The sequence below is a fragment of the Sus scrofa genome, chromosome 10 (genome assembly GCF_054392235.1).
Source record: "Sus scrofa isolate SSC_HxYL_T2T_F1_AM1 chromosome 10, Sscrofa_HxYL_maternal_Yorkshire_Landrace_v2.0, whole genome shotgun sequence".
In the NCBI taxonomy this organism is placed as follows: Eukaryota; Metazoa; Chordata; class Mammalia; order Artiodactyla; family Suidae; genus Sus; species Sus scrofa.
In genome coordinates, this window is record NC_139392.1 from 25,300,104 (window position 1) to 25,322,274 (window position 22,171).

The 22,171-nt window shown below is 43.2% G+C and overlaps 1 long non-coding RNA gene across 2 annotated transcripts in view; it reads right to left on the bottom strand.

Annotated features, from left to right (window-relative positions):
* The window catches only part of LOC110255655 (uncharacterized), a 103,006-nt gene that overhangs the window by 19,378 nt on the left and 61,457 nt on the right, over nucleotides 1-22,171 (bottom strand). For both annotated transcript variants that reach the window (XR_014818262.1, XR_014818263.1), the window contains exons 6-7: nucleotides 680-821; nucleotides 268-541 (exon numbers count right to left, since the gene is read on the bottom strand). This is a non-coding gene — a long non-coding RNA (uncharacterized LOC110255655). Of the gene's footprint in view, nucleotides 1-267; nucleotides 542-679; nucleotides 822-22,171 lie in introns of those variants that run through there.

Consider the following 22,171-nt stretch of genomic DNA (forward strand, 5'->3'; position numbering starts at 1 on the left):
CCATTCCTCACCAGCGTCCATCCTCACGTGCCCCCTCAAGGTCACACTTATTGAAAGAGAAGCCCACGTCTGCCATCTCCATCCGCACAGCCACAGTCCATACGCAGCCTTTTGCAAAGACTGTTCTTTGTGCGAGTGGGCGTGGCGGGGAGGTGGGCGTGGCGGGAGGTGGGCGTGGCGGGGAGGTGGGCGTGGCGGGGAGGTGGGCGTGGCGGGGAGGTGGGCTTAGGGAGACTATCTAGGGTTCACCAAATCCATCAGCTTTACCTTCTAGGGATGATTCAGACTACAAGTCACAGCCTCCCTTGCTGTTGGGCGTCGCAATGGGATTAAGCTCTAGCCAGTTGAATGTTGGTGAAGGACACTGGTCCATGAAGAAGCTGTCACCGGTGATCCTTCCTCTTCCACCATCTGCAGGCCTGATGCTGGCGATTCAGCTTCGAGTTCAAAGCGCAGAGGTATTACAGAGCCACAGCGTAAAAGGGCTATGTCTCCACGGACTATATGGAGCAGGACACACCACCCCTGCTCCTCAAGCCAACTGCAAATTGCACAAATGAGAAATAAGCTATTACAGCATTAACTAAGCCGGTGAAATGTGGGAGTTGTTGGTTATGGGAGCTGAGCGGCTCACCTTAAGCAGTATGCCCATCCTGGCCACATCATCCTTTCTCCTCACCTTACTCCCAGAGAACTTTCTTGTACACTTTCCTCCTGTAGTTTCCAGGACATCATGCCCCTGTGATTCCCCTCTGACATTTCTGCATGTTCCTTCCCAGTTTCCTCTGCTGGCTTCAGAGCTTCTGCTTCAAACTTTCTCTCTAAAAGGTCAGATCATAAATATTTTAGACTTTGTAGGCTGCATACAATCTTGCATATTCTTCTTTGATTTCTTTACAAGCCTTTAAAAATGTAAAAAAAAAAGTCTTTGCTGGTAGCCATGCGGACACAGGTCCACAGGCTGTGGTTTGCTGGCCTCTGCTCTATCAACCTGACAACACAGAAATGCCCTCTTTCCAGCTCAGCCCCAGCCTCTCCTGTCTTGGCCCTGTCCACCATTTTTGGAGAATCTTATCAAACCCCATGGAATGACAGTTGCTTAGATAAATATCTCTGGAGCTGCCCTTTCCTGGGTGGCACAGACCTAAGTGGACAATTGCACACTTGACTTTTCCCCCTGAACACCAACTGGGTCTCTCAAACATAAAAAGCGGAAAGAGGACAGCTGGTCCCCCTTCAAACACATTCCCAGCTCCATAAAGACAGCATCAGCCTCATGCCAACACTACAAGACCTGGTCCTGATTTCTCCTTTCCCTCAGCCCCAAGCCCAACCCACCTCTGGGACCCAATAGTTCTGCTCACCATCAATCTGGACCCTATAACCTCCTCGCCCTCCTCACAACCATCACCCCACATTCAAGTCCCCGCTCTCCCTCATCTGAACACCTGCAGTAGCTTCCCAGCTGTCTCCCGGCCTCCACCTCACCTTCTCATCATAGGTCTCCAAAGAGCAGCTAGAGAGAATTTTTGAGGGTTGAAATCAGCTCATGATGTTATTCCCACCTGAGTGGCTTTTGCTGGCTTTTAAAATAAAACCAAGAGGAGTTTCTGCTGAGGCACAGGGGGTTAAGGATCTGACTGCAGTGGCTCAGGTCCCACCAGGCTTGGAGGCTCAGGTTCAATTACTAGACTGGTGCAGTGTGTTAAAGATCTGCCATATAGATTGTAATCATGGCTCAGATCTAATCCCTGGCCTAGGAACTTCCACATGCCCCAGGTATGGCCAAAAAAATAATAATAATAAAAATAATAAAACCGGGAGTTCCTGTCATGGTGCAGCGGAAATGTGTCCAGCTAGGTACCATGAGGCTTCGGGTTCGATCCCTGGCCTTGCTCAGTGGGTTAAGGATCCAGCATTGCTGTGAGCTGTGGTGTAGGTCTCAGATGTGGCTCAGATCTGGCTTTGCTGTGGCTGTGGTGTAGGTTGGCAATTGTAGCTCTGATTAGATCCCTGGCCTGGGAACTTACATATGCTATGGGTGTGGTCCTAAAAAAAGAAATAATAATCATAATAAAACCAAGAATGTGAAAAAGAATATATATACACACACACACATATATATAAAACTGAAATCATTTTGCTGTACAAACTAACTGGACAGTGTAAATCAACTATACTTCAATTTTTATAAACTCAGAAAAAAGAAAGTAAAAATAAAGAAGTCATTGCTAATTTTTTTTTCATCTTTTGTCTTTTTAGGGCCACACCCGCTGCCTATAGAGGGGGTCGAATCAGAACTGTAGCTACCAGCCTACACCACAGCCACAGCAATGCCGGATCCGAGCCGTGTCTGCGACCTACTCCACAGCTTACGGCAACGCTGGATCCTTAACCCACTGAGCGAGGCCAGGGATCGAACCCTCGTCCTCATGGATCCTAGTCGGGTTCGTTAACCACTGAACCACAACAGGAACGCCATTGCTAAAATGTTTAATTCAATTTAATTTAATAAAACAAACTCAAACCCTTCACCCTCTAGGAGAGTCTCTATCATTTTCCTCTCCCTACCTCACTCCCCTTCAGTCACACTGACCTGAAATATCTCTACTAATCCCTCCCTTAGCTTCTCAGTGATGTTCACCATGTGTAAGTCGCTTGTATTTTCATTTGTTTACCAATTTTTTTTGTCTCTCCACCAACAAGCACATCCCCTCTCACACAGTAGTAGCACGAACCCTCCAGGAGAGCAGAAACTCACCTGTCGTGTTTATCCCCTAACACCTGGAGGACGACTCAGCCCATGTAACAGTCAAAGAATGTTTTCAGGACAAGGACGGAACACACAGATGAAGGAAGAAAACAGACTAATGAATTTTAGCGACAATTCACTTTGACTTTGATCGGGTGATACCAGCCTTAACTTCAGATCGACAGTTACAGTGGTATGTTTTAGCTCAAACGATTGCACAGTTGTGGTCGCCTGTGCCTTACTTTCCATAAATCCCCATGTGAGGTCAAGCTCAGTCAAATATTGTGAACCTAATTTCAGAGAGAAGGACGCTGCCGGGCAAACAGGCACCAAACCACAATGAAGAGGAATTGACCACAAGTCTCCGCGGCTCTAGGTTTGCTCAGTAGACGCTGGACTCTGTGAGTCTTAGAGAAAATCATTACTTACTCTTACTCCTCGGCTTCTCAAGGACCCTGCTTCTGGCCTTGGAAAAGCTGGCCTTGAAAGGCAGTTTGCTGTTTAAAACACCCCGTGACAAAACTTGGTTCTGTGCTCCGAACCAAGAAATTAGGAGAAAGTACAGTCCCAAAGATAGTGTTAGGGCAGGGATTCCAATGCTTAATCTCTGGTCTCTATAAACAAGAACTGATGAGAAGTCCCAATCCCTGAAGACAGAGTTAACCTGAGGCGCCTTCATTAGTGCATCCTGCCGGTTTTGAGTCCTGGAAGTTGTGGAATTCTCCAAGAGGAGTCTCAGGAGAACAGAGCGGTAATTAAAAGTCTGGCTGGCAGATTAAAGGCTAAAGGAATTGTTATTAAATTCCTCTGAAGAAGAGACGTTGGGAGGGGAGCCACTCGAGCCAGCTGCCTTCGGCTGCTGTTAACAAGAATAATGGAATTAAATTATAAACTAGAGTGAGTTCAGCCAGATGGGAGAGGAATGGCAGAATTAGGGAATCTTTGCCTTGGCTGTTCATTCCCTGAGGCTATTTCGTCACCAGAGAATGCACCCAAGCTTGGGCCACAGTGTGACAATGGGGACATTTTCCTGAGCACCCCTGGCCTCCAAATCTCTCATCAATAACCGGGCTCTTTCTCCTCCATGTTGTAAAATAAATACTTAGATAGTTCATTCATCATGGACTGGAGAGCAGCCTAGTACCTTTAAGCACTACCTTTCTCAAATATATTTGCATCTGAATTTATGATAAAGAAATGAGGTTCCTGGAGTTCCCGTCGTGGCTCAATAGTTAATGAATCTGACTAGGAACCATGAGGTCACGGGTTCGATCCCTGGCCCAGCTCAGTGGGTTAAGGATCCGGCATTGCTGTGAGCTGTGGTGTAGGTTGCAGACGAGGCTCGGATGTGGTGTTGCTGTGGCTGTGGCGTAGGCTGGCGGCTATAGCTCCGATTCGACTCCTAGCCTGGGAACCTCCATATGCCTCAAGTGTGGCCCTAGAAAAGACAAAAAAAAAAAAAAAAGAGCGAGAGAGCGAGAGAAATGAGGTTCCAAGGGGGAGGGAGAGGGAGTGGGATGGACTGGAAGTTTGGGGTTAGTAGAACCAAACTATTAACATTTAGAATGGATAGGCAATAAGGTCTTGCTGTACAGCACAGGGAACTATATCCAATCTCTTGTGATGGAACATGATGGAAGATAATATGAGAGAAAGAATGTGTGTGTGTATACATATATGTGTGTGTGTGTGTGTGTGTGTGTGTGTGTGTGTGTGTGTGTGTGTCTGTGGCTGTGGCTGGGTCACTTTGCTTTATAGCAGAAATCGACAGAACATTGTAAATCAACCATAGCTTAATAAAAAATTTTTTTAAAGAGATGAGGTTCTGGTGGTAGAATCTCAGAAATCAGCTGGGTGGCTGTGAGCATGCTTGAATGGATCTTTGGAAGTTTTGCTTTAAGTGGACCATGCAGGCAGGGACGTAGAGTCAGGAGCCCAGACGATGGAGGGGGCTGGGCCAGGGGGGAATTTTGCAATCCTGTGGTAGACTGGATGATTAGTGTCCTTGCAAAAGCAAATTCAGCTCTTGAGCAGGAGTGTGAACCAATATTTGCTAAACAAACTGTGTGCCAAGGATTGTGCCAAGGCATCCAAGAAATAAAACGATAAAAAAAAGGGCTGGCGTCTGTTTCCCAAAAGCAAACAACTGAACCAGAAGAAAAGTCACATGTTCAGATAGCTCTGATCCACAGCAGAGTTTGAAGAGCGTCGTTAAAATGAGGGTAAAACTGCAGAGATGGGGAGATGAATTCCCACTGGAGATGTTCTAGTTCATCAAAAAATCTGCTAAATATAGCGTTGTGTGTACAGGCAACGATCCTAAGTATTCAAAGAATGAAAGCACGATAAAATATACACTAAAATAAATAAATAACACTAATCCTTTTTCCCTGATGGTTCAGAAATAACTTGAGTTGTATAGAGATTTGGGACACCCCCTCCCTTATAGCTGTCAAACGTCATTGAACTTTAGATGTGAGACGGGTTGTTTCATAAAATATTCTGGTTAATTGACTTCTCATCATTCATCTGTTATTTCTGGGACACAAGTAGGATGCAGGTGGCTCACTTTTTCTCATGGTTTACAGATTTATGGACTTCCTCAGATGCAGACACTAGAACTTGACATGAAACTCAGAATTTCCTGACTTTGGAACAGATGGAAATGGTATAAGAAAAAGCAAGGATTGGGTATGCTTTGAAAAAAGGAAAGTTGGGAGAATAGACCATTGTACAAAAAGCAAGGATTGGGGAGTTCCCATCATGGCGCAGCAGAAACAAATCCAACTAGGTACCATGAGGTTGCGGGTTCGATCCCTGGCCTTGCTCAGTGGGTTAAGGGTCCAGCATTGCTGTGAGCTATGGTGTAGGTCACAGACATGGCTCTGATCCCACGTTGCTGTGGCTGTGGTGTAGACCAGCAGTTGCGGCTCCGATTGGACCCCTAGCCTGGGAACTTCCATATGCCACTGGTACAGCCCTAAAAAGCAAAAAATAAATAAATAAAAAATATTCAGCACAAAAATCCTTACTAAAATCCTAACTAAAAATAGTTACTTAGGGAGTTCCCGTCGTGGTGCAGTGGTTAACGAATCCGACTAGGAACCATGAGGTTGCGGGTTCGGTCCCTGCCCTTGCTCAGTGGGTTAACGATCCGGCGTTGCCGTGAGCTGTGGTGTAGGTTGCAGACGCGGCTCGGATCCCACGTTGCTGTGGCTCTGGCGTAGGCCGGTGGCTACAGCTCCGATTCAACCCCTAGCCTGGGAACCTCCATATGCCGTGGGAGCGGCCCAAGAAATAGCAACAACAACAACAACAACAAAAAGACAAAAAAAGACAAAAAAAAAAATAGTTACTTAGGGGTTCTCTTTATCACTGCCACACACTCCACGAGCATCCACGGTGAGTGTCTGACTTGGCGCAGCAGGAGGGACACCAGCTCTGAGCTAAGTGGAAAGTGTTGATTTGGACCTGTCATCGACCTGCTTAGAATCCTTAAGCGTTCCCCTGGTTCAGAAGGTAAAATCAAAGCCACCCTCTGGAGATGCTGTACCGAGGTGTTTAATCCTCCTCTCCATTTTCCTTCCTTATCTTAAATACTCAGAGTCCCAGCCAGTCTGAAAACTGGCTCCCCACCCATTCTTACCTTTCTTTTTATAGCGGCTTAGAACGATAACTCTCAGAAAACTACAGGGCAAGGAGGCAAATGGGAGGGAGTGGCAACCTCAGATCCTGGGAAGTAGCTCACCCTAGATAAGAGCGCCTTCTGGAAGGCTGGGAGTAGCGCGCTGCTGAGCAATGCACGCCACAGACTGGGAAGTTTCTCGAAGCCGAGAGGTTCAGAACGTGGGAGAACTAAGCCAACAGAACAAAATCCGCATCAGAAAAGACAGAAAAGCTGAGGAAATCATTGCAACACGGGATGTAGAAGGGTAAAAGACCAACCATTTCAGTAACCTGAAATGTACAATTCTTGCGTTAGGAATGTCATTTTCGGGTTAGGTTTAAAAAGGTAATACTTGGACTACATTTGGCTTAATTAAAATAAGGGGCCCCATATAAGGTCCCAAAGGTACAGCACAGGGAACTATCTCCAATAGACTGAGATAACCCGTAATGGAAAAGAATACACAAAAAAAGAATATATGGTATAGTTTTGAATCACTTTGCTGTACAGTAGAAGCTAACGTGATGTGGAAATCAACTATACTTCCATAAAATAAAAAATAAACAAATAAAGAGCCAGAGGGACCCATGTAAGGTGAAGACTCAATCCGGTTTGAGGCTCAAAGCCTGGGTCTGGGGTGAACTTCTCATCTCACCTCATATTAGGAACTGGCACAGGGACTGGATCCAGACCATCGCCACAATCACCAGCTGGTGCTGGCAGGATGGAGGGATGGAGGCAGCCACAACATCCCTTGAACGAGGCAGGTGAGCAGAGGGAAGGGATGTATAAGATCCCGATCGCCAGCAGGCATCTGGGGCCGGAAACCCGACGCAGGCACCACTGGGCAAGTTAAAGAAGGTTTTCTAATCAGGAAGATTTAGAAAGATGCCCCTGCGGCTGGGAGACTGAACAGGTTGGACAGAAGCATCATTTTCTAAATGGCCCCGAACACCCCATCAGGTTACAAATGGTAAGTCTAAGGGATTGGGGGGAGGGTCCCATGCGACATCAGTCCCCCTCGCCCGCTCAGCCTTATATGTGCAGTCACAGTACATAAGAAGCTAACGTGGCATGGAAATCAACTATACTTCCATAAAATAAAACAATCTGTAAATAGCAAAAACCACAAAGAGGAAAATATAATTCATTTGTTATGCTACAGCAACTGAGCATCTCACATGTGACATTTTTAATTACACTATCTTGCAACTTAACATATACGGTGAGAGCAGACTGTCACACAGGCAAATCTGGATGGAAGGAGAGACCACAGCACCTGAGTCAGAGGGCCCATCCAATCAGAACTCTCCAATGTAGAGCATCCCTAGAGAGAGAGATACTACAGTACCACGAGGCATGGATGTGAACCGCCTTCATTACACTGTCCTTTTCAGCCAGGAGAGTCTGACCCAGCTGTTTTCCTGCACGATTAGGACAGATGCACGGTGGTCTCTGAATGCATTCAATAACATCAAATGTTACGTTATTATGTATCTATTATTCCAACTTAGTATAAGAAATATAGAGAATGTGCATAGAAAAAAAGAACTAAAAGAAATGCACTCAGTTGTAGTAGCATAACAAATGAATTATATTTTCCTCTTTGTGGTTTTTGCTATTTACAGATTGTTAAAAATGATTGCATATTGATTCTATAATCAGAAAGAAGCAACATTGGAGTTTCTGTCATGGCACAGCAGAAATGAATCTGACTAGGAACCATGAGGTTGCAGGTTTGATCCCTGGCCTCAATCAGTGGGTTAAGGATTTGGCGTTGCAGTGAACTGTGATGTAGGTCGCAGACGCGGCTTGGGTCCCGTGTTGCTGTGGCTCTGGTGTAGGCCAGCAGCAACAGCTCCGATTTGACTGCTAGCCTAGGAACCTCCATACGCTGCAGGTTCAGCCCTAAAAAGACAAAAGACAAAAAAAGAAAGAAAGAAGCAATACCTTAAAAAATGATTGTCCTAGTAACGTGGAAAGGGATTTGGAGGGTCAAGACGACCACTTAGGAGAACTTTCATTTGTCAAGATAAGAAAGTGATAAGGGCTTAAAAAGAATAGAAGGATGTAGGAGTTACTAAAAGGGTGCATTTTGGAGTTCCCTAGTGGCTCAGCAGGCTAAGGATCCAGCGTTGTTCCTGTGGTGGCAAGGGTTCCATCCCTGGCCTGGAAACTTTGGCATGCCTCTGGCATGACCAAAAAAAAAAAAAAAAAAAAAAGGCTTGCTTCATGTAGAAGGTGAATATAAGGGGGGTTGTTGTTTTTTTAAGGCCATGCCTGAGCATATGGAAGTTCCCAGGTCAGGGACTGAATTGGAGCCGTAGCTTTGACCTACAGCTGCGGCAATGCCAGATCCTTTAACCCATTGTGCCGGGTGAGGGATGGAACCCGCACCTCTGCAGTGACCCAAGCTCAGATTCTTGACCCATTGTGCCACAGTAGGAACTCCCAAATATAAATTTTTTTTCATTGGGGTAGCTGGGTAGATGGCATTGCATTAACTGGGGGAATATATGTAGTTAAGAAGCAAGTTCCCAAGAAAATGATAAATTTTATTTTTGACATGTGTTTTGAGATGAGCAGATGAAGATGCTGAGTAAACACGGTAAGAAAGAGAAGGGAGGAAAGGAGAGAGGGAGAAAGCAGAAAGACAGGTCGGGAGCTAAGATGTGGATCTGGACTGGAGACACTGCTTGGCAGTAAGTCAGTCTAATAAACAGTCCTTGACGCTGCTTAGCGTGATGTGGTCCCATGGAGAGAATGAATGCACAGCCTCCATCTTTTCTTCTAAAACAGACGTGAGGTTTGGGGCAAGGATGATTCTTTGTGGGAGGCTGTCCTGTACATGATAAGGTGTTTAGCAACATCCCCAGCCTCTGCCCACTGGACACCAGTAGCATCTCCCTCCTCCGCAGGGGTGACCACTGAAAACATCTGGAGCCGCAGCATCCCCCGGGGACAGAACACTTGGCAGTGAGAACCACTGATCAGTGTCTCCCGGCAATGAGGCGCCGTGTCATTCAATTTACCAGGCAACTGCATCCAGCGAAAGATGTGCTCAGGTAAAGGTTTGTACTAGATAAATCAGGGTCTGGTACTGTGCTGAGGACTCTCGGGGGAGAGGCACATACACCAGGCAGGGGCTCCTTGAAGAGTCAGAGGGATGGAGATGCAGAAAGAAGCAGGGAGGATGCCCGGGAAATGTGGTCAGCCGCAGCAAACACGAGATGCTCTGGTACCAAAACAGAAAGCTCTCCGCCCCGAGACAAAGGAGTCAGAAGGCAGTGTTTGAGTTGGAGCTTGAAAGACAGGTAAGGGTAAGGATGGGGAAGGGCCATCCAAAGGTTCCACGGAGAAGTGTGTTGGGGGCGGAGGTGGGGATGAGGGCGGCCACGCGGCTCCATCTCAAGCACTGGAGCCCTGATCTCGTTTCATTTTCCCCTTGGTCGCGGGTTGGCACCGTCTCTGAAGAACGGGCCGACAGTCCAGATCTATTATGTTGGGACATTTTTTGTGTTGCTTGTTGAGGTTTCCTCTCTCTCTCTGGGCAACAACATCCCGCTTACTGGAAACCAGGGCCCATGTCAAGAGCAAACATCACCCAGTGTAAATAAGGTGGTACCAACTGGACCCGGCCAGGGAACGGAGGCTGTCTTTACAGCTAGTTCCCACGAGTTGCCTAAGCAGTAAATTGACCTCGCAGGGGCCGTTAGGAAGGGCTTTCCTCCCAGTCAATACCTGACGAGCAGTGGGGCTCTTACGCTGCCTTACCAGGTAACCCCTCAGTGAGACTAATTAGCTTTTTTTTTTTTTCCAAAAAAATCCAGGCTATTGATTTGAGAATTGAAACTAGTATTGATGTGTAGTAGTCAGTTACACTGGAAGAATTAACTACAGAATGTTTTAAATGAAGCAAGATATGAAATGTCTACCCTTTTTACTGCGATAAGCTTTCAGTTTTAAAAAACTGAAGAGGGAACAATTTAAGAAGGAACCGTCTTGCGGTGCTGCAGGTTAAGGATCTGGTGTTGTCACTGCTGTGGCTCAGGTCACTGCTGTGGCATGGTTCCATCTCATGCCCAAAGGCATAGCCAAAAAAAAAAAATATATATATATATATATATATATATAACTTGTAAACCCTCTTCTGAAATCAAAAAAAAAAAATTGCATAGTAATTTTAAGGTCGACAGCCTTAAAATTTAACCTGAATGTCTTGTTATATTGCAGTATTTTTTGTTTATGCCTGAGACTGCAGTGTTCTTTACATAATATTATTTGATGATCTATCATTAAAATCTCTGAATGGCATTGAGATTTGCTCTGCTTTTACTATGTATATACGTATTTGTTCAACAAATATGTGCTAAATGATGCCCAAGGCCATTTACAAATGTATAAATGCTTCTCAAGGATATTGAAATAAAAACTAGGCTGACTGAGCCCTGCCCACGTGACAGATGCTAATGCTTTACCTGCCTCATCTTATTGAAGTCCCACAACCCCAGGGGAAAGTTCTTATAATTATCCATCTTACCAGCAACTAGAGCGGGTAAGCGACTCGCCCAAGAACCCACAGCGAAAATGGGTGACTCAGAAATAGCCCTGCCTGATCTCTTTCCGTCTTTCTAGACCTTAAAGAGTACAGGCACCCACTCAGCACTTTGCTCCATTTTCTTTCTACATCTGCAGCCCCAAACAGGTCTCTCTGGTCCTCAGGGCTACAGCCCTACAGCCACATTCTCAACCTTCCTCTCTTTCTTCTTCCCACCCAAGGAACCGGCTGCCCTGTAGCATTTTGGGGGCTCAGAGGGCGAGGTTCACACTCCCTCCCACCTGACGGTGATGTCTGTGTTTGCCTCTTAAGGATTTATCCTTTTATAATACGTGGCCATAAATGTCAGTGACCACGCATTTCTAAACCGTGTCTACCTGAGAATCGCTCCCTGGCTCAGACCTTTCAACACTGTCGTATGTGTTTTCCAAAGTGAGGTCTCCACTGCAGACCCCTCCCTGAGCACCAGCCTCTCTGGTCCCTATCTGCTCAAAGTGTAAGTGGACTTAGTGCCTTCTTGCTCTTCAAAGCCCATTTTCTCCTTTTCATGCCGTGAGTGTAAACACCAGACCGTGTTTCCTGGGCGGGTGTGGCTGCGTGGCTGTGTTTTATGCAGGGAGGCAAGCAGAAGCGAGGTACATGCCATTTCCAGCCTCCCAGGCCCTCTGATACATGCTTTTCTCTCTTCTTCCTGGTGGAACGGAGACATCCCAGGGTGACAGTTAGAGCCACATGTTGAAGGTGACAGAGGATCTCAGAACAACTCATAGAGGAGGGGGCTGTCTTGCTAATAATCCATGTACCTGTCTGTGACAGAAGCTTAAAAATCTGTCTGTAATCATGGAGTTCCCGTCATGGCTCAGCTGTTAATGAATCCAACTAGGAACCATGAGGTTGCCGGTTCGATCCCTGGCCTCGCTCAGTGGGTTGGGGATCCAGTGCTGCCATGAGCTGTGGTGTAGGTCACAGGGGTGGCTTGGATCTCGTGTTGCTGTGCCTGTGGTGCAGGCTGAGAGCTGCAGCTCCAATTCCGTCCTGAGCCTGAGAACTTCCATAGGCTGCACCTGCAGCCCAAATAAATAAATAGACAGAGAATGGCACAGCCTTCCATTCTGTCTCAAGGATCAGAAATATAGGAGTCACTTTTGATTTCTCTTTTTTCTTCATTCTATTTTTTTCCTTTTTTCTTTTCTTATTGAATGAAAGATTCTTTAAATTCTGTAGTGCTTCACGATTTTCAAGTTTCATACATGTAATTTCATATAATTCCATGATAACCATTTTTCCCCACCCCTAACTTACCCCCCCCTTCCGCTCTCCTCCCTAGCAACCAGTACGTTGATCTCTGCATCTGTGAATCTGCTTCCTTTTTGTTTTGCTAGTTTGTTGTATTTTTTAGATGCCACATATGTGCGGCCATGCAATATTTGTCTTTCTCTGTCTGATTTATTTCACTTAGCATAATACACTCCAGGCCCATACATGTGGCTGCAAATGGCAACATTTCATTCTTTTTTCTGGATGAGTAGTATTCCATTATATATATATATATATCACATCTTCTTTATTCATTCATCTATTGATGGATAGCTGGGTTGCTTCCCTATCTTGGCAATTGTAAATAATGCTGCTATGAATACTAAGGTGCATGTTCCTTTTCAAATTATGTTTTTTTGGGGGGTTGTGTATATATTGGGAGTGATATTGCTGAGTCAAATGAGAGCTTTTAGTTTTTTTAAGAAACCTCTTTTTCTTCATTCTTCATGGGCAATCCCTGGGCAACCCATGCAAATTCCGTCTCTAAGACCCATCACTCTATACTGTACAATGTGGGGAAGAAAGCCGATATTTTGCAATACCTATAAGTGGAAAATAAGCTTTAGAAATTGTGAGTCATGGGAGTTCCCTGGTGGTCTCATGGTTAGGATTTAGCACCTTCACCACTGCAGCCTGGGTTCAATTCCTGGCCTGGGAACTGAGATCCCACATCAAGCTGCTGTATGCAGTGGCCAACAGAAAAAAGAGAAAAAAAATTGTGAATCACCATATTGTATACTTGTAACCTGTAATAGAGTATAGCAACTGTAATTCAATTTAAAAAATGAATAAAATATTAAATAAATTAAATGCATCACACATCTACCCATCTTTCTATCTCTATTGCTGACACCCTGATCCAAGCTATCATATGTTTTACTGGATCATGATAGGAGCTCTCTGATTTCTTTCCTCTCTTCTTCCATTCAGGACTGTAAGAAAACCATTTTAGGAATTGAAAAGAGAGTGCACATGTTACAGCCAGTTGCAAGGGTCCAAGAAGACCTCCTGAAGGAGATCTGAGTGATGGATAGGACAGGAATACCACCGGCATGAAGGGAAAGAGGAGCGGGGTATGGCAACCGATATGCCAAGAACAGCCGGGAACAGAATGAACAGGCACCTGTTGGGTGGCCCTGAGGACCAGCCAATGTCCCTCCTCCCTGTGGAAAGAGTTTGACTGGTGGACTTGGCTCTTATTAAAAACGATGCCCTGAGTTAACATGTTCCTATTCAAGTTATTCTATCTTTTTCTTTGTGGCCACACCCACAGCATATGGAAGTTCCCTGGCCAAATTCGAGCCACAGCTGCGACCTACACCACAGCTGCAGCGACACTGGACCCTTTTAACCCACTGCCCTGGGGCTGGGGGATGGAACCAGCACCTCTGCAGCAACCCAAGCCACGGAAGTCAGATTCTTGACCCACTGTGCCACCGTGGGAACTCTGAGTTAGTCAATCTTAAAATGATCACTGTTCACCTCTCAACCAAGCAATCTGTGAGTAATTTCATGTGTCTCTTTTACTGCGTAGACAAGATCTTGTTCACAGCTCTTGGTAACTGCTCTCCTGCTTTCAGTGATATGCTTGCTGATGAGGAAGAAGTAATTGTAGCAGTTTCAGGCTTGATTTGAAACAACCGTGGATTTATCCGTGAAGTCTCTTTTAGCCAAAACAGAGTGGCTTTCTTCGTAACATGGTTTCTCCAGTAAGTCATTTTGCATATGACAAATTTACCAGTGGCTATTCCAAGGGGGGGGGGGGTTTAACTGAAAAATAAATGATGCAAAATCAAGTAGATTTGCTTATGGTTCAAAAATTTAAAATGAATCCTTATAAATCAGGTAGAAATACTGTTCTTTGTTCCTCCTCATCACCAAAGACAGTTGCCCATTATATTGGTTTTCTGAAAGGAAAACCATACTGTCCAAGGGAAAAAAAAACCATGTTAATCATTTGAAGCGCTACGTTCCTATGAAACCTATGGATGAAAACCCAGAGAGAGACAATTCCTTTATCCTCAGACTCAAGCAAAATCTTGATGTTTCTCTTCTGAGTGCTCAATGCCTTGTTCTCGGAGCTTCCTGGTGGGGCTGGGGTCGGGGGGAGCTTGCAAAGAGACACACAACCCTCTGCCAGCATGGAAGGGTGATAGTGGGGGAATTTGCAGAGCTACAGAGTGAGTAGGCATGTTATGCATGCACACCCCTCCACACACACATCCTTTACAAATATGGAGGAGTTCCTGTCATGGCGCATCGGAAACGAATCCGACCAGGAACCATGAGGTTGCGGGTTCGATCCCTGGCCTCGCTCAGTGGGTTAAGGATCCGGCGTTGCGTTGCCGTGAGCTGTGGTGTAGGTCGCAGACACGGCTCAGATCCCTCGTTGCTGTGGGTGTGGTGTAGGCTGGTGGCTACAGCTTCAATTAGACCCCTAGTCTGGGGAGTGCAGCCGTCCAAAAAAGCAAAAAAACAAAACAAACAAACAAACAAACAAAAAAAAAAAACACAGAGGTATCTAGAAAACCAAGTAGGTCTTAGGATACATATAACCACAGAAAGCGAGCTAGCAAGTACACAGAGATAAATAGCAAGTGAGCAGCAGAGAAGATGGTTTCTATGCAAAAAGCAGCTAAGGAATGACTCCCCTGAGTTTTTCTTGTAAAGAAATCCATAAGCCAGGTAATAGTGCACGAGCCCTGGACTCTAAATAGTGTTGTAGAGATTAGAAATATAGAGAAATGGATGCATTTTAAGCTCCTGGAAAAAAAAAAAAAAAGCTGTGTAGATATATTGTCATAGAACTGATTATATTGACCAAGCAAAGTGTTTTCAAGTATTTTCAGCCAACATATATTTGCCCTGAGTTATATGGGTGTTACTTCAATTCTCCACTTCAATGGCTTTTGAGGGTTCTATCGGACTGATAACAGTAAGTGTCCCACGTCCTCGTTCACTAAATGGAAACCCGAGCAATGCATGGTGAGTCTGTGAAAGCGGCTTTCTTGTGGGTGGATGTGGACGGAGCCGCATTCCGTTACCCTGGAGACAGCACAGCTGGTGGGAAGGTCGATGCACCTGGCTTTGGAAGCTAACACCTTCTGAGGCTGGGAAAGGTGAACCTCACCTCAGCCCCACCGCCAGTGCTATTATTACTGAACATAAATGTATCACGAAAATCTACCTTCAGGGTTCAGCACACGAACAGCCGCTAAACATTCAGTCACAAATAAATGTGCCAAGGTACCTAGACTAGGAAAATGACTTGGTAATTTTCACAGATTTCCAGACCCGTAAACACACACTTTATTTCAGAAACTAAGTTTAGTGCTGTCTTGAGGCATTGCATGCAAAACCAAGAGAAATAGAGTTTACTGTCTGCACATTTCGACCCCTTCTTTTATGTCCGAGTATTCTGCCTTCCATTTCCCGATTATACTGGGTAACGATGGGCACTTTTTCTGAGGACTTAGAATAGTCCGCCTTGAAAAGAGACTGAAACAAAAATAACCAATTTTTTAATCATTAACTAGTTTCATCACTTCCATCTAGGGTTCCTAGTTACTTTGATTTTCTATCATGCTTCCCAAAAGGTTTTCCCATTAATATTAACAGCTTTATGCATCTCATTACTCTGATTTATGCTTTTTCAATTTATTTAAGGTTGTGTCAATATTAAATTATCTGTCCCTTGTGAGTGACTTCAATAATGTTTAGCTGCAAAATAGTCTTAAACATTACCTAGCAGACAAAAATCCATGTTATAACTCATAATGCCATCCTCCCCGACAGAATTAACTCATAATTAATAAGCACTATATTGAACAATTAGAGCCAATGTAAACACGACACTAAAAAGACCACAAGCTGTACTGCAACTTCTGCCTTCAGTGAACCTCGAATATACATGTTCTTTAAAAAAAAAAAAAAGCATGTGGGAGGAAGTGGTGGGGGTCAAAAGATGAATTGCCATGTTTGAAACCACTGCCTAGACATCTAGAGGAAGCACTAAACAAAATTAAGTGAATATTTGTCCTAAAACTTCTATTTTAGGAGACTTCCACTTCCAGGAAGATGGAGTAGACATATTTTTTTTCCTATTCCTCCCACCAAGTTCAACTACAAGTCCTGGCCATTATCTATAAAACAAACATCAAACTGAAAGCTGGAGAGAAGAGTCAGGCAAACTCTATCGGGAACTCAGGGCTGAAGGAATGACATGGTGGGGGGAGTTCCCTGGATTGTCCTTTTCCCGACTTGTCAAAGAAGCCAGCAACCTGCAAAACACCAATGCAGGCTGCAGCACCCCCCACAAAAAAGAAACAAGAAAGAAAATTCTGTTCCCTCTAAGTAGAAGATCGGGACAGAGTAAGACAAACCAGGTCAAAACCAACAACCAACCAACAAACAAAAACTTAGACAACAACCACTCTGTTCCAGACAAATACCATTAGAAAAAAAGGTGGTCCCACCCCTACCTGTGCCAGCAAAGGCCAAGTGGGGAGCCCAGAGTCCGGCTTCACAAGACTCAACCGAGGCACCCCAACGTGTCCTTAAGAGTGGTGTCAGAAGAGACCAAGTAGGGAACTTGGACAATTAATCCCCTCTGCCAAAAATGAGCCCCCCTCCCATGGAGTCAGTGGAGACCACATGGGAGCCTGGACTTCTGCTCCATGTGGCCGTAATGAAGCATCCTTCTCGACTCCTCCAAGGTGGTATTAGAGGAGGCTAGTGGAGAGTCACGACCATTGTCATCTCCTGGAGGTAAGGAGGTTAACCCCTCCCACGCTGGCAGTGGATGCAGAGAGGGGAGTGGAGCAGTAAGGAGATGCCCCTACTCCTCCCAGGCAGAGGCATCAGTGAGCTGGAACTCCCATCCCACTAGTAATAATGAGGACACCTCCACCTCTGTCATCAACACAGGCCAAGGGGAAGCTGAACAGTGCCCCCTTTCCCCCAGCCTCAGCATTACCAGAGAAATCCAATTAAAACAGAAGGTTTAAATAAGATCTATAATCCCAGAGTTCCCACTGTGGCTCAGTGGGTTAAGAACCTGACATAGTGTCTGTGAGGATGCAGGTTCAATCCCATGGCCTCGCTCAATGGGTTAAGAACCCGGCATTGCCTCAAGCTGCCATGTAGTTTGCAAATGTGGCTTAGATCCAACATTGCTGTGGCAGTGGGATAGGCCTGCAGCTGCAGCTCCAATTCAACCCCTAACCTGAGAACCTCCATTATTGCAGGTACAGCCATAAAAAGAAAAAAAAAAAAAAAAGATCTGGAATCTCAACTTAATATCCAAAATGCCCAGGTTCTAATAATAATTTTAAAAAGAACCAGGAAGCCTAAAAGTGAATGGAAAAAGGCAGTACAAAAATACATTATAAAGGAGAAAAAGGCTCAAATCAATAATCTAAGCTTCCATCTCATGATCTTAGAAAAAGAAGCACAAAATAAACCCAAAGCAAATAAAAGGGGGAGGGGAGGACAAAGAAGAGCAGAAACTAATGAAGTTGAAAAATAATTGATAGAAGAAATGAAAAAAAAGCTTGTTCTTCAAAAAGATTATAAAATGGACAAAACTCTAGCAAAACTGACCAAAAAAATGAGAGAACAGTATTAAGAATGGAATCAAGGCAGAGATGTCACTAAAGACCCTGCAAACATTGAAAGGATGTGAGAACACTATAAACTCTAAGCATATGAATTGAACAACTAAAACAAAATAGATCCATTCTTCAAAAAAAACTATCAAAATTTGTCCAACATGAAATAAATCATTTTAATGGTTCCATAGCTATTAGGAAAATTGAGTTTGTAATTTTAAAACTCCCAAAAAGGACATTTCTAGTCCCAGAGGGTTTCACTGGAAATCCTAGAAAATGTTTAAAGAAGAATCAACACAAATCTTACACAATCTCTTTGGGTGACAGAAAAGGCAAGATCACTTCTCAAATCATTTTATAAAGCCAGTATTACACTGATACTGAAACTCAACAAAGACATGCAGTATTAATGTAAATTTCCTTAAGAGAAACTAACTCACAGAATTCAATGATAAATAGGAAAAAAATTTGTATCACAACCAAGTGGGATTTATTCCAGGGATTCAAGGCTGGGTTCAATGTCCAAAATTCAATTAATACAATCCACCATATAAACAAGCTAAAGAATAAAATTCACATGGTCATATCAATCAATGAACAGAAAGCACCTGACAATTCCACATTCACTTACGGAAAAAAAAAATTCTCAGAAAAATAAGGCAGTGGAACTTTCTCAACTTAATAGAGAGTATGTACAAAAAATAAAAATAAAAACACTATAGTCAATGTTATAATTAATGATAAAGACTAAATGCTTTTTCCTTAAGATTAGGGACAAGACAAGAATGTTCACACTTGCTATTCTTATTCAATTTAGTGCTAGGATCAATATGGCAACTTAGTGCCACTGCAATATGACAAGAAAGAGAAATAAAAGGCATACAGATCAGAAAGGAAGAAATGAAACCATCCTCAGTTGAAGGTTAAATGATTATCTATGTATCTATTCTCAGGGAATCTCAATAAAACTGCTAAAACTAATGAATGAGTTCAGCAAGATTTCAGGATACAAGGAAAGCATACAAAATCAACGACATTTCTATACTCTAGCTATGAGCACAAGGACCTCAACATTAAAAATACAGTACCATTTCTATGACTCAAAAAAATGAAAAACTTGGATATGAACCTGACAAAACATGTGTAGGACTTTATTCTTTTTTAACTTGATTGAAGAATAACTGACAAATATAATTATATATATTCAAAGTGTACACAGTGATAATTTGATATATATATACATTGTAGAGTGGTTACCAAGATCAAGGACTGTATCCTGGAAGCTACAAAACACTGATGAAAGGAATCAAAAAAGATCTAAATAAATGGAGAGACTCACCATGTTAATGGACTGAGACGCTAAATATAGTAAAGATGTCAATTCTGTCAAAACTGATATACAGATCTAACCCAATTCCTATCAAAGCCCTTGAAAATTTTCTGTTGATATAGGTAATTTATTCTAAAATTAATATAAAAATTAAAAGAACTAGAATAGTCAAAACAATTTTGAAAAAGAAGAATAAAGGGGAAAAGTCAATCTACCTGATTTCAAGACTTATTATATAGCACAATAATCAAGGCTGTTATGGCATTGGTGGAGGAATCAAAACAGATTAATAGAACAGAAGAGGATGTACAGATAATACATAAGCACATCACATAATTAGACTAAGGGGAAATGCAAATCAAAACCAAAATAAGATATCACCATACTTCTACAAGATTGCCTACAATTAAGATGAAAAAAAAAAAGCAACATCACCAAATGCTGATGCTGGTGGGACCATAATATGGCAGGCCACTCTAGAAAGCACTTTGGCTGTTTCTTTAAAAACTAAACATAAAACTACAGTATGACACAGGAATTTCACTCTTGGGCATTTACCACAGAGAAATAAGAACTTATGTTCACATAGAAACGCTACTGTTTATAGCCCTTTTTTTTTTCATGATAGCAAAAAACATAGAAAAAAAAATCCAGATGTCCTCCACTGGGTGAATGGTTTAACAACTATGGTACAGTCAATGAACACTACTCAGGAATGAAAAGGGATGAACTGTTGACACACTCAATAGCCTGGGTGGATTGCTAGAAAATTAAGCTGAGTAGAAAAAGCCTATCCCAAAGGATACCTGTGGTAAACATTCCATCCATATAACATTCTTGGAATTACAAAATGGTAGGCGTAGAGAACAGCTCAGGGGTTGAAAGGAGGAGAAAGGGAAGGGAGACGGGTGTGGCGGTAGGACCCTTGTGGTGATGAAAACAAGAATCTGGTCTCTATCCTGGTTATCCCAGAGTCCTGCACAATGTTGCTACTTGGGAAACCAGGTAAAGCATATGCAGGCTCCCTCTGTATTCTTTCCTACAACAGCATGTGAATCTACAGTTATCTCAAAATAAAAATTAATAGTTTAGGGAGTTCCTGTCCTGGCTCAGTGGTTAACAAATATGACTAGGAACCATGAGGTCGAGGGTTCGATCCCTGGCCTTGCTCAGTGGGTTAAGGATCCGGCGTTGCCATGAGCTGTGGTGTAGGTCGCAGATGTGGCTCGGATCCCACGTTGCTGTGGCTCTGGTGTAGGCCAGCAGCTATAGCTCCTGTTCGACCCCTAGCCTGGGAACCTCCATATGCCATGGCAGCGGCCCAAGAAAAAAAAAAAAAAAAAAAAAATTAATAGTTTAATTTCAAAAAGTCCATTTTAGATACACACGATGAGTCAATGCCTGGATCACACTAATTGCTCAGGAGATCTTTAAACAGAACGGAACAGTAGTTCATGATGGAACTCTATTTTCTTGGGAGAATTATACCCAATTTCTAGACTGCTAATTTCTAGAAGGTTAATAGAGAGAATGTCTATTTTTTTATTAAGAAATTGAAAACTATGAAACAAAACCCAACTTGAAATATCAGAAGTGTCAGGAAGGAAAAACTCTCCTGGAAAGTCTTCTTCTCCCTCTTCTCCGGCTGTCCCTTCCTTTCACTAACCAGTCCATAAAGAGAGTCATTTGCTTTTCATTTGAACTAAGACAAATCCATGGTCGCACGTTCAAATTGAGAAAGATGATATCCAAGGATAATGGATATGAGATTTACAAGTTGGGAAGAGTGAAGAAAGGAAATAAGAAAAAAAGTGAAGAGAGAAGAGAGGAAGGAAGAAAAAAAAATCTTTACTTAGAAACTGCTCTATATTTCAGGCTCTGTCACACAATTATCTCCTTCTACGTTCATCGTGACCTTGGGAGGGAGATATTATGGTATCTGCCACAGAGATTAGCAAATCGATGGCCACAGAGAATGAGTCGACTCCCTTGTAGGAGAAATTCAAGACAGCAAATATGAAATACAAGAAAGCACAGGGAAATTCCACATATGGATATTTTGGAATATTATAAACATTTTTAAATTAAATATTAAATACGACCCTTTAGCAAACTCAGAAAAGAAGAACAGATGTCAAGAAATATTATTATTTGGGGTTTCTAACATGCAAACAGGGACTAAATGCCTCAATGAGCTGGCATGTCCTGTGGAACTAGCTGTATTGATCATCATCTTTAAATTCTTTACAATATTAGCATCATTATTAGTAATAATTATTGACTGATCACAACTTTTGTTTTTAAACATTCTTCCTTTCTCAGACTTTTTTCCACTTTGTAGTTTCTTGCACTCTGGATGTTTGGGGCAAAAAGAATGTTCCAGGAATAGTCTTCTGTTCTTTTCCTTCTCAGCAACCAAGTACGTCCAGGAATTGTGCCATACATAAGAGGAGGAAATCAATCTTAACTAGCTCTGACCCGCCGTCTAACCCCTCTGTGTATGCTGTCTCAGCAAACATATGTTCTGCTCTTTTATTTTACGTAGTAATAAACACCAGAAGTGCACATCAGTCAACAAAGCACTTGAGGTGAGAAGAAAGTGTGTCTGAAATCCTTTTATCCACATGGAAATTGTAAAATAATCTGCATTAATCACCTGGTGTGCTCCAAATGAAGCATGTGTCCAAAGAGACTATTCGAAGCGTTTATTGTCATTGAACATATGGCTTGTTTTCAATAGCTCCCTGATTATTTTCCACACAAACATAAACGGGAGAGCAAGGGGAAGTTTATTCTACCAGATGTTAAAACAGATGTCAATTATATTGAAGTGTTCCGTAAGGGGCCCTAAGTTTGTTATTGACTTTGTAATGGAGACAGCCAACTACTGTAATGAGCCATCGATCTCTGTGGTTTGTGGTTCTGTAGTCAAATGAAG